General features: G+C 51.3%; 1 long non-coding RNA gene across 1 annotated transcript; it reads right to left on the bottom strand.

Annotated features, from left to right (window-relative positions):
* Positions 1 to 10021: 10021 nt before the first annotated feature.
* Positions 10022 to 12573, bottom strand: LOC146429873 (uncharacterized). Its single transcript, XR_014855421.1, has 3 exons — positions 11656 to 12573; positions 11317 to 11381; positions 10022 to 10665 (listed from the first exon to the last, which is right to left on the bottom strand). It is a non-coding gene; the product is annotated as an uncharacterized LOC146429873 (long non-coding RNA).
* Positions 12574 to 12923: the final 350 nt, after the last annotated feature.

Genomic DNA, 12923 nt, shown 5'->3' with positions numbered 1-12923 from the left:
CGGCCGTGCACCAGCGCCCGCCCCGCCGCCGTGCACCAGCGCCCGCCCCTCGCCCGCTCCGCGGGGCCGCGACGGGAAGGGGCGGCCCGGCGCTCCCGCCGCGCACACGCCCAGCAAACAGCGCCGCCTCCCGGCCGCCGCGGGAACTGCGGGGCGGGGCTGCCGGCGGGGCGGGCACGGAACGGGATAAGGGATGGGATCGGGATAGGATCGGGATGGGATCGGGATACCGGATGGGCAGCGGGATACGGGATGGGATCGGGATACGGGATGGGATCAGGATGGGATCGGGATAGGGGATAGGCAGAGGGATACGGGATGGGATCGGGATATGAGATCGGGATACGGGATGGACAGAGGGGTACGGGATGGGATCCGGATATGGGATAGGATCAGGATACGGGGATGTTCTGCTGATGCTCCTGACCCTTCAGAATCTCCTCAGGCATCACAGGCTCTGTCTTCTTCCAAATTCGCTGCCATGGCAGAATCTTTCTGACAGAGCAGTCAGCAGCAAAATTAAAACTGATGAGTTACAATTAACTCTCTACAACTGTCTGAAAGGAGGTTGTGGCCAGGTGAGGATCAGCCTCTTCTGCTGGGCAGCCAGCAACAGAACAAGGGGAAATGGCTTCAAGTTATGCCAGAAGGTTCAGATCGGGTGTTAGGAAAAAATTTCATCATGGAAAGAGTGGTTAAGCGTTAGAACATCTGCCCGGGGCAGTGGTGGGCTCACTGTCCCTGGAAGTGTTCAAAACAGGAATAGAAATGGTTTAGTGGCATGGTGGTACTCATTGAAAGGTTGGATTTGCCCCAGACAAGCACTGTGATCCCATTCCTGCTCCTGGCTGCCTGACACCCTCAGCTCCCTGTTTGCCATCCCAACCTACACACTTGCTTTGATCCGAGCCCAGGGAGCAGTGGCAGCTCCCTGGGGACAAGTGGGTTCACTCCAGAGGGAAGTGACAGCAAAGCCCAGGGGGAGGGCTCCAGGCAATAATAAAATAATTACGGTCCTATTTGAAAATTAACTCATTTCTACAACCTAATTAGGGACAAACATCACAACAATGACTTGCAGGTAGTGCCCTGTGCTACAGACCAATAAATCTGAAGCCTGGTGAGCTGTCAGAGGCTGTTTACTTCCCTTATCAAATAAATCATTCAGGAGGTTGCTATTTCTGTAAGCTTTACACACAACTTTGAAAGCGACTTCGTGAGCCTGTTTAAACATCTCACACACCCTGGGCTGGGCACAAGCTATAGGAGAAAATGTCTAAGAGGCAGAGTATGCATTTTTCTCTCATTATTTTTTTTCACTGAGAGCCTCGTGGAGAGCTCCTGAGTGCATCTGCTTAATAAATCTAACAAAAAAAAAAAAAAAAAAGATTTAGGTGGAGGTTTTCCTCCTGCTCACGCAGATGTACACGGTGGCTGTTGCAGCCACGCTGAGCTGTGCTGACTCACTGGTATTAGTGAGCAGTAGTAACGAGGAGCTGCAGCGGGTGATGCTAATGAGAGCAGACCCGACTGGGAGTACACACAGGAAGCAGACAGATGAAGTAACAAGCTGCTATTCTTACACCCTCCCGTTCTCAGACTCGGGCAAGGGAGAAGGAGTATGTGTGCAATAATGTGAGATATGAACAGAACAGCTACTAAATTGGAAGGTCTTTTCATAGTCTCTGATATAAAAAGCCCCGTTGTGCCCGTGATGTGTTGCCTTCTGGGGGATGCTGGAGTTTCTCTTGTGGTTTCTGCGTGAAGTTGTAACTCACAGCCCTGGGAAAACCTGATGCTTCTAAATATCCCCTGGAGTCAGCTGGGGAAAAACAGCCCAGAGCTGATTGTGTCCATCTGAGTGTGTTGTTAAGGGCAGAGCTGTGGCCAGGAGAGCAGAAGGAGATTTGTGCAGAGAGAAATCCCTTTTCAGGCTGTCACAGAGCGGCGTGAGATCTCACAGGGATGGTTTGCAGCACATTTGGATAGAGGCAAAGGGATGGCAGTAGCTTGTTACCTTCAAGAGGGAGCAATACACCAATTTTTCAGGTGCTGATGCTACACCAGGAAGAAGAGATGAAGCATATATTGGGTACCTGCTTTGCTGTCGGATGAGAGCTCACCTTGCAGCAGATACATGCAAGGTGTGGGGGCAACATCTGGAGCCTCCTTCTCCAAGTGTTTCTTCGCTGGGAGAAACTGCTGGCAGCAAAACTTGCCAGGAACACTGGTCAGATGGTGGAACCTCTGGATGGAGGCAGCCCCAGCCGTGCTGACAGCACCTAGGGAAGGCCAGCAGACAGAAAGTGCAGCCCCACAGGGTCATTTCCTGCAGTGAGTCACTGAACTTTGCAAGCTGACCCACCGAGCAGGGGAAATTGTGCAAGAATGCCAGCCAGGTTTGAGCGGCGCGGTTGGAGAAGAGCTCTCCTGCCCTCTAGTGCTGTGCCCAAATCCCGGGCTGCTCCCAGCTCATCCCTGCTCTGCTGCTCCCTCCAGCTGGTGGGATCAGGGCTGGGGTCGTGCTGGGTCTGTCCCTGCAGAAATCCCAGGAGGCAGCGGCCATTCACCCCAAATAAAGCTGTCCGAGTGGGTTTCATTAGCAGGGAATAATTAGGATTGTTTAGGGAAATGTGATTTAGCCAACTGCCCTCTTGCATGATGCCTTCTGCACCAGCATTAGCCTTGATAAAATCGCTGCTCAGGACAGTTGCAGTTGGATTAAGACTCAAAGAGTTCACTGAAAAACCTTATCCAGTGAACACGAGGATCCCCAGGTGACAAACACACCACAGTGACTCGATGTCCCTCTGCCACCACCCCTGCTCAGCCCGTGGGGTGGAAAGTTTTGCCGCTGGGAAGAGGTGGGGGAAAAAAATGTATTGGAAGCAACTAAAGCAGAAGGGCAAGATTCTCACCTCCTGGTAATGGCTGCAACTCCTCTGAGGTCTTCAGGGGTGGAAAAAACAGGAGAGGGATGCAAGTATATGGTGGAGGAGAGGGATTGTTCAGGGAAGGAGAAGGCAGAATGATCAGGGGGTCATTCTCTGGGTGAGAGACTCAGAGGAGTGATGCAGGAAGGGACAGAACTCTGTGTCACTCCCCTGGAAAACATATGTGATGTGAGCTGCATCAAAGTCCATATGAGCAGAAAAAAGGCAAATGGGAGACACTGATTTTAGGCAAATCCCCACTTTCACCTCCTTGAGGAAGGGTCAGGGTTCAGGTTTTTTGGGTGCAGCAGCTGATGGTAGCTGGCTGGTGGTCTCAGCTGTGTGACAAACCCCTGTGCTCTGTGCTGGAGTGAGAGACAGATGATTATTATTATTATTATTATTATTATTATTATTATTATTATTATTATTGTTGTTGTTATGAGAGCTGATGGTCAGGGCTCTCCCTGCGCATGCTGATGCCCCTAAGGGGTCTCACCCTGCCGAGCCCCGGGGGAGTTTCCACTGCTTCTGCCATTCTGACACGATTGTCAGGACTTGCTTTCTCCCGGTTTTTTCCCGTGAAAAAGGCGAGATTTGGGTGCTGGCTCTAGAGGGCAGCAAATGCCGGCACATGGGGCTGGGGGCCACCGCTGGCTCCCCCCACCCGCACCCTGAGCCAGCCCGAGCCAGGAGAAGCCTCTGGGGCGAGGAAGAGGAGGAAATCCCGGCAGTGGTTATCCCGAGGGAGCAGCCGTAAGGATGCTCCCCAGAGTGCTGTCCTTTGTGCACCTGAGCTCCAAAAAGGGGAGCAGGAGCAGGGAGACCTCAGCCAGGGCAAGGGAAGGGTTAATTCTGCCTGCAGGTGGGACAAGGAGTGATAGAGTCACAGGATGGTTTGGGTTAGAAGGGACTTTTAAAGGTCATTTAGTCCCAAACTCCATGAAATGTGGTTTTTCCCCCCACATTTTCCACTACCCCAGGTTGCTCCAAGAGCAATCCATCCTGGCCTTGGACACTTCCAGGGATGGAGCAGCAACAGCTTCTCTGGGAAACCTGTGCCAGGGCCTCACCACCCTCACTGTAAAGAATTCCTTCCTTATATATAACCTAAATTGACCCTCTTTCAGTTCAATACCATTACCCCTTGTCCTATTGCAACATCCCAGCCTTGAAACACCTCAGTCCCTTCCCTGCTCGGTCACAGACCTTTGAACTGATGTTTTATTTTGTTCCCCAGACAAATCTCCAGTCCAAGACCAACAAATCCATTGGATGTCTGGGATGTGTCATTGTTTCAGGGCTTCCCATCTCTAAAACACCAACAGGTGGGGAGAAGGGAACAGACTCAGCTCACTGGGACTAGGGAGGTTAACAAAAAAATAAATAAATTTATATATATGTGTGTTAAGGTGGCAGCTTGAAGTGAAGCCTTTCAATCTCTTTCTCATAGTTTTTGGTGAAAATAAGTAAATAGAGAAAAAATTGTTGGCCTCACACTGCCACAGAAAGATGAGGTGGATCTAGGAGGAAAGCTGAGAAGAACCTCAAGCCCTGGGATTATTAAAAAGAAAAACCGAGAGAGAGAAAATAAACAACTTATGACAAACCCTTTGCACATTTAAAGTAATTAGGAAGGTGAAGGTGGAAGGAGAAAAAGCTGTAAAGGTTCTTTCTCTGGTTTAATATTTCCCCTCTGCTGGGGACTGTATTTCACAGTGGAAACACAAGCGTGTGATTCACCAGAACAATATAAACTAGCTAACAAGGTGTCTGGCACTCCGAGGTGTTTCTGTCAGCACTTGCTCAGTGGTCAGACGTCTGGCTGTCCTTTCACTTCCCCACACATGCAGATTCTCATCGATAGCTCATTCTCCTGGGGTTTATTGGGGTGGTGGCAGGGAATTGAGTGAAGATCTTTGCTGTGCATGGCTGGAGCTCGGCTGCTGACTTTGCTGACCACAGCATGGTCCAGCTGTGCTGTCCCTGGAGGGTAAAAGCAGCTCTCAGCAGGGTCTCTGCAGCCTGTCCTGACCTACCTGAGGACAGAAAGGGTGGGAAGACCCTGTTTCTCTCAGAGCCCAGGGAACAGTGCATCTTGGGCAGTGCTTTGCACTGGCAGATAGTGAGGGCATTTTCCCAAAGACACAGATGGTCCCAAGTCCTTCCCCTGGGATGGCTGCAGCATCAGCTTGTGCCACTCTGCATCACAGACCTTGGCCAACCTCTGAGCACAGAGCAGGCAGAGCAGAGGGGAGTTTGTTGTCTCAAGGGCTGCTGGAGATGTCAGCTCTGTGGGAAATTTAGACTCTGCCTGCTACAACAGAATTCTTTCTCCATCTGAAGCATCGTTCCAGGTCACTGCTGAGGATGGAACAGAAGGAGATGGGCACATTTCTGTGGCAATTCTCCCTTGCAATCAGAAGATGGGAGCTGGCAGCAAAGAGCAGAGGAGCTCCACATCCAGACCTGCTTCACTGCCATGCAGTTTCCATCCACCTCTGGATGAGGGAGACAGCTCCCCATAAAGCCAGGGGGCATTCAGGAAGGACAGGATGGAGGGCTCAATTAGAGTACCAGAAGCAAGGCCAGCTCATACACAAGGCTTCTTTAAAGCCCTGCTTTTCTTTGAGGTGATTTTCCATGGACAAGTGACCCTTCCTGCCTCACACTACAGAGCAAGCAGATGTTGAAGGTGAACCAAGTCACACCCTGCAGGAAAGAGCGAAAAGAAAACGAATCGAAAAAGGAAATCAAAATCAATATTACAAAGTCAAATAATAAAAATTGTGTTATGGAAACAAAGGTCACCCAGGGAAAAATGTAATTGGGCGTGACAGCCTAGATTTCCTCTCCCTGCCAATCCCGGGTGGGGAGACCTTGTGCCCAAGCCAAAGTGTCACCTGCCCATGCTGCTGAAGCTCCACACGCTCTGTACAGCTGTCAGCACATGCAGGAAGGATGGGGGAGAGAAACCTGGGGAGCTGCAGGCAGTTGTGGTCTGAAATAGCACAGGTCTTGCAGGGCAGGAACGAGCTGTGCTGGCAAATCCACCTGGGGAGCCCAGCATGGAGTAAACGAGCCTGGGGCAGGGCAGGGGGGAGATGTGCTGATCCTGAAGGGTTCATGAGATCCAGGCTGGGGAAAGGCAGAGCTGCCTCTGAACAGAGAGTTCAGGGCAGGGCAGAGAGGGAATGCATTTGCTTGCAGTGCAAAAAGAGACCTTGGGGCAGGCTGGCCTCTCTGTGCCTCAGTTTCCCCTTTGGTGAAATGGCCCTTTCACCTTTACAGTGAGACAAGAAAGGCACAAACACCTCTGGACTCGTTAATGAGCACAGCAAGCAGCCTGGCAGTCAGCAGGAACAAACCAGGGATTCTCACCCAGCCCCTCCAGGTCACTCTCGTGCAGGGTGACAAACTGCAGTCACCCTGGTTTTGGCCCTCCTGGCCTTGAAGAGGACTGACCCACTGCCACACTGCTCCCTTTACACTGCACAGGCCACAGTGCATTTTAGAGAGCATTGTAAATGTGGGGCACATCCCTCTGATAACCATGCAAGCTTCAAACCATTATTCCTCAGCCCACAGCACTTCTCTTCATCATCAGGCTGATGCTGATGGGTTGTTTAGTGTAGTTTTTTTCTTCCTTCCCTTATTTTTGTTATTAAATTTCACCTCTTGATTCCTCCTGGGAACTTATGTTCCTGGATTTTTTTTTTTTTGCTTAGGTTTTTTTTTCAGGGTTTTTTGTTTTGTTTTGCACAAAGTCAGCAGCAGGGAGACAAACTTCCCATGAAGTCCATTTGCCAACAAAGCTTCCTTTAGCACAACAGACAATAGAAAAGCGAAACTAAAGCTCTGGCTGGACGTGACATTTCCAGCACCATGGTGACCACGGTGGCTGCTCTCTGTCCCCCCACAGCTGGCCCAAGGGCGACCTTCAGCTCCATGAAATGCTGATTTCCTTGACAGCTGAGCTGCCTACCTGGGCTGGGGGGTCCCACTGCAGGGGCTGCAGCTTCTCAATTCTTTGGCAGCTCCATCTCAGCAATCTCCTCTCCAATTGCTCTTCCCAGCTTTGTTACCTTGTTCTGCTTCTTTTGGGCTTTCAGTGCTTCTCTGCAGGCTGTGGTATTTGGGGGATGTTCCCTGGGTGGATGGATTTAACCAAAGAATGAGGAGAGGAAGCAAAAAGGTCACTCAGCCTTCAGTACAATTAGCATGGGACCAAAACCCCATTTTCTCCCATCTTAAAGGTGGACAAAGTTTAGCTCAGTTTCTGATAAAATTGTCACTGCTGTGGTCTGGATGGCAGAAAACCCAGCATGCAGCACATTTCAGAGGGACATCAACACTCATTTCCTTGTGGCTGAAACAGGAATAAAATAACTCCTCAGCAAGCTGGAAAAGCAGCAAAAACCAAACTCCAGCTCGAAGGAAACCCAAGGGATAAAATCAGGGAATCACAGACCAGTTGCCTTCCAATAACAAAAGAATGAACTGATTTAACTAGTAATATAATATAATATAATATAATGATAATTTAGTATCTAACTAATAATAATATTTAACTAATAAGTATCCAGGTGAGCAGGATGAGTGGGAAAGGGACAAAGGGGCTTTCTCCCCCTGAGACCCCCCAAGAGCATGACACAGAGAAGGCAATGGGGAACCCTGCCTGCCACCTCCCCAGTTAAACAGGAGCCTGTGCACTGCCTGCATCACCCCCTGGTGAGTTTGGATTTGCAAAGACAAGGAGCTGCCGAGGCTGTGATGTGCTGGGAGAGAGCTGGAGCGAGCCAAGGAAGAGAACACGATTTTGCTCCCTGTGACACAGGGATGATGCTCAGGGACCACATGGAGCAGCAGCATCACCTCTGTGTCTGGAGGGTCCAGAGAGGCTCTGGACTGTGCAGCAACAAGGCCCGGAGGGACTCAGAACAGCTCAGAGAGTCCCAGCAGTGGCTGAGCAATCGAGAGCTCAAAAGGGAACAGAGGCTGCGAAACGCGACTGCAGATCTCAGCTGCTGCAACTGAGAAAACCACAGATGTGCTGCTGCTGGATGGGCTCTTCCTGAGAGAAAAACCCATAGGGAAGCAGCCTGGCACTGCTGAAGGAGCAGGGAATGTGATGGGCAGGAGCTGCCCCTTCCCAAAACCAGCAGGTTTGGACAGGGAGAGGCGGCAAAGCAGCAGAAGTTGCTGTGACTTTATATAAACTTCACCTTCAGCAGAATCTGCTCATCAGCCCATCCTCTCAGCCAGGATAGAGCAGGAATGGAAAAGATCCAAAGAATTGCAACAAATAGTATCAATAATCCATGAGAAGAGATTAAAAAGACTTAGGACTATTTAGTTTTAGAAGAAGAAGGGATGGGATAGAGGTGAAGACAAGGAGGGCATGGCAGAGGCATACAAAGCACTGGCTGGGGTGGAGGAGGTGGCTGGGAGCCCAAATTTGCCCCTGCAGCACCAAAACAGGAGACATTCCATGCAATTAGGGGATGGCACCCTTCAAACCAAGAGCAGGCAGAGCTGCAGGGTGCCCTGCTGTGAAGATTCCCAGGAGAACGTGGAGTTCAGCAGGATCTACAGTGCCAGTGGGCATGAACTGGAACAACAGTCATGTTTGCCAGGGTTGCATTTCATAAGCTACAAACTGTCTTGCCCAGGATTTTGTACCTGTGGGGTCTCTGGCATGGACTCTGCTGAAGACAGGACAGTGGGGTGGGGAAATAAACCTCGGGGGGTAATTCCTGTGCCTTCAATGTTAAACAGCCTGAGGACAGGCCTAGAGCTACTGCTGGGGAAACAGGAGCTGGATTTCAGCATCTGCCTGGAGTAGATCCCATAAGCGTCCTTGAGGGACTTGGCTGCCAGATGAGAGAAATACTTTTGAGGACCTATTAAAAAAAAAAGCAACAGTGAATGATAACAACTGGCATCTACGAGGTGTCCTTCACCCTGGACCTCAAAGGGAGAGCCTGTGCCTGGAGAAACTGAGGCACGTGGGTGGATCAGCAGAGAGCCCACAGCTCCTGCCCACACTGCAGCACCAGCTCTGCCTCCCTAGAGCTGCACATCTCCTTGGCAGAGAGGGATGTCAGCAGGGGCACAGCAAGGAAAGAAAAGCAGGTTGTAAATTCAGGGCTGCATGAAAGCTCGAGGGAGTGGAGGGCTCCTGCAAGGATGCTGGGGGCTCCTGTGGCATCAGCTGCATTGGTTTATCCCCCTGCCCTGCAGCTGAGAGCATCCCTAGGGCTGGGGGGACACAGGAGTCCTGCGGGGTGGCAGGGGGACAGCAGTGGGGACAGCAGTGGGGACAGCTCAGGCTCAGGGTGATGGACAGCAGGAGCAGCTCACATCACCTGCTCACATGGCTCATTTGGAGGGTTTGGCTGGTTTGCTGTGAGAGGCCAAAGCAGAGGAGCTGTCAGGAGGTCGGTGACATTTATTAAGTATTAATCCCTGCAGGGTGTCACTCGCCAGCCCGTTTGATGGTGGCTCTGTGCTGGCTGCTGTGGTTTCTCACCTCTCTGCTGCTCAGGATGGGGTTTGAAATGCTTTAGGAACTTGCTGGGTATTTTTCCCCCCTCCTCAGTCACTTTTTCTACCAGGAATTCCTCCTCCTCCTCCTGTCCCACAGCCGCTCTCTCCTCCCGGATTTACCATGGATTGCTTTGATCATCCTCTCCCTCCCTCTCACCCCAAATCCCCAGCTTCTCCCCAGACACAATCCCCAGTGCCGTCTCTGCCAGCTCAGCCCTATTTCATCTCTAAATGAGGCTTAAAAGACTCTTTACAGGGGAAGAAACAAATATTCCTCCTCCATCCTCACCGCGTGGATTCCCTGCCAGCCCAGCCCAGCCCGGAGGCTCCTGGCCACGCCGGGGCTCAGGGAGCATCACAGCACGGTGACACCACCGTGACAACTTCTGCTGCTCAGCCGCCCTCAGGGAAGGGAAAATGAGCAACTGTGGCTTTAAAACAAAGATTAGATGCAATTTTTTTCCCCCTCTCTCCCTCCCTTTCTCTCTCCTTTTTTAAAGGGAACTTGTCAAGGTTTCCATCAATAATAGATAATGGTGCATCACTCTGGCAGGTTACACCCTCCGGCTGTTTTGATATTTTCCAGAGAATTTGTCAGCAATCTTACAGCAAAGGAGGGCTGGGGGAAGGGTGCAGGGGGGGGGAGAGGCCTCATTAATTTTTTGTCATTTGCATTCCTGCTGCTAAATAATGTATTGATTGCTCTTTCTCTCTCCCTCTTTAATTCTCTCTCTTCTGCGGCGTCTCGCAGCCCGTGGTCCTCACTGGGTGACAGATGAGTTTGTCACAGGCAGCAGACAGCTCGAGCTGCCCAGGACAGGGCTGGCAGAGCTCAATGTGACCCTGGCACCTGCTCCAGCCACACCAGCCCCACGGCTGGTGACACCTCAGGGGGACACCGAGGTGTCCCCCAAACCAGCTGCTGAGACACCCCAGACTGAGCCTCAGGGATTCCTCTGCATGCTCAGCTCCTGCAGGTCAGGAGGGTGAGGAGAGCAGCTTGTGAGCCCCAGCTTGCTTGGATGTCACCAGAGGAGGGATTGGCAAACAGCTGGGGGAATGGTAGCAATGCACAGCCAGGAAAACCATCACCCTGTGACCTCACTGCCAGCCCAGCTCCTCGGGCAGCTCTGGGGATTTGCAGGATGGAGACACTGGAAAAGCCAACCAGGGCTGCTCTTACCTGTGGAGAGCAGGAAAATGGAAATGCTGAAGGGATTTTGGTCTTCTAACTTCAGCAGGAAACTGTTTCCCTGTCCCTTCGACAGACCTGAGCCCAAGGCCCTGGGAGACACAATCAAGGTCTGTGGAATTGGCAGCTGAGCTAAACGAGAATTTGCACATGATTTGGGCTTTGCTCAGCTTAATGCGCCTTGGCTTCTTTTTTAATTAATAAATACTTAATTACACGGTTAATATTTTAATATTTCCTTTTAAAAACATCTGATTTAATGGAATTACTGCCAGCTATTTGTTTTGTATGACTTTCATGTTTATTTTCCTCTTTCATTTCTCGTTTCCCCCTCCAACCCACCACTCTAATCGCTGAAGCTCCCAGTTGATTTTTGCTGCTGGAAATTAGGAGCCAGTTGAAAATTAGCAAGTCAGCTGAACTGGAGTCTGGCCCTTGGTGGTGACATCCACCAGCCCAAGGTGTTAAATGTGGGTTATTTGCACTCAGATACCTCTCTGCAAATGCAGCAGCCCCTGGGGATGAGAGGAAAGGGTAGAGGAGAGGGGAGGAGGGAAGGGGAAGGACAGGAATAAGGCAATCCCCAAGGTCATCCCCAAAATGGGGAGAACCTCGAGGCTGTGTTTGCCTTTCAAACCTTACCTGGCTGCACAGCCCCTCTCAGGAGCAGCACATCTGCACAGGGCGAGGATGGAGGGGAGCTCCAGCTGTGGGGGTGACAAGAGGTGGATGTCACCTGCAGCATTGACAGCTCCTCACTCCTCTGCTCAGCCCCTGCTCCTTGCTCCAGGGCTCTGCCCACGCCCAGCCCTGCTCACGGTGGGTGGATAAACCGAGAGAGTCATGGAATTAAAAACAACTATTGCTGCCTGCATCCCCTCCCTGCCTTCCTCCCTTCCTAGGCAGCCCCTGCCTCACACCCAGCCCACCCAGCCCAGCTCCAAAGCACCATTCCCACAGCACAGGTGAGCTGTGCCTTACCTGGGGCAGGAGATCTTCTCCAGCCTCGCTGCTGGGAAAAATGGGTGTTTTCACAGTGATCTCCATGAGCAGCCTGTTGGGATAATAAAACAAATAAACAGAAGAGTTACAGCCAAGGCACTTGGGGCACCATAAAACAGGCTAAAAGCAAATACAGCATCGTTAATCCATCATAAAATAACAGCCTCTCACGATCCTGAATGCATCAAAAATGAACGAGAGACTGGCAGGGTCACAATTCACCCAGGGCTGTGTGGAATGTGAAGTAAGGCTGGAAGCAGCAGCTGGGAAACAAACCCCAGCCTGCTGGGCACTGCCTGAATCAGGGCTCAGGAGCTCAGACCTCCTGCCCGGGTGGGTTTCAGACCAGTAGCACCAGTTGAGGCCAGGAGGAGAGCTGTGCTGCTGGGAGAGGTGCAGATGCTCCTGCTGCTGGTGATGCTGGAGGTGCTGGGGCGTCGTGTCAGGAGAGGAGGAGATGAAACAAACCTGGATGGGAACTTCACGGGACTCTTTAGTGCTCCATCTTCCCCACTAATGAGGGTTCTGCACGTGAGGGCAAGAGAAAAAAAACTCTCCACACACTAATAAAGCCCCGTGACTTTGCTGACTGGAGGCACCGGCGCTAATGAAGTCACCAGAGAGATGGGATTCCTCTGGCAGCTCTGACATTGCTCTGTAGAGCTGTTATTTCAATTCAGGCTGAGGAAACAACAATAAAAATGGAAAAAAGCCACAGGCTGGTGTGACATGCCCAGGCAGCAGCAGATCCCTCCGGTTTGCCTGGCGGCTGAGGAGCCTGGGGGGGAGATGGGGTTGGGAATGGGGGGGTTAGGAGCTCCTGGAGGGATGGGATGCTCAGGTCATCCTGGGATGCTCACCAGGGAAATCCAAGCCCCATCCCAGAGCCAGGAGATGATCCAGGTCTGTGCCAGGAGCCCTGGGTCAAGGGTTGTTTCCTGAAAGCAATGGCTTTATACTTACAGGCATATATTTAAATATATTCCTACATATTAGTACATTAGCATCTTTATATCGAACATACCAATAAATTAAATAACATCCCTAAATGTTCCCTCCCCATATCCCTATAAAAGCTCAGGGCCACAGTCTGGTACTGAGAGACTTTGTCAGAGGCTGTTTTTGGAAGCCTCACAACTTCCCCTGTTCCAGCAGCTTTTATTTGAGATTTATTGAAGTCAAGGAGGAGCTGCTTCACCGTCCAGGAGCCGACAGTGCCCGGTGTCCTCATTGTCACCTCGGGCAGG

This window comes from Lichenostomus cassidix, chromosome 17, assembly GCF_008360975.1.
Source record: "Lichenostomus cassidix isolate B80296 chromosome 17, HeHo_3.0, whole genome shotgun sequence".
Taxonomy (NCBI): Eukaryota; Metazoa; Chordata; class Aves; order Passeriformes; family Meliphagidae; genus Lichenostomus; species Lichenostomus cassidix.
This window is presented reverse-complemented; position numbering and strand designations above follow the sequence as displayed.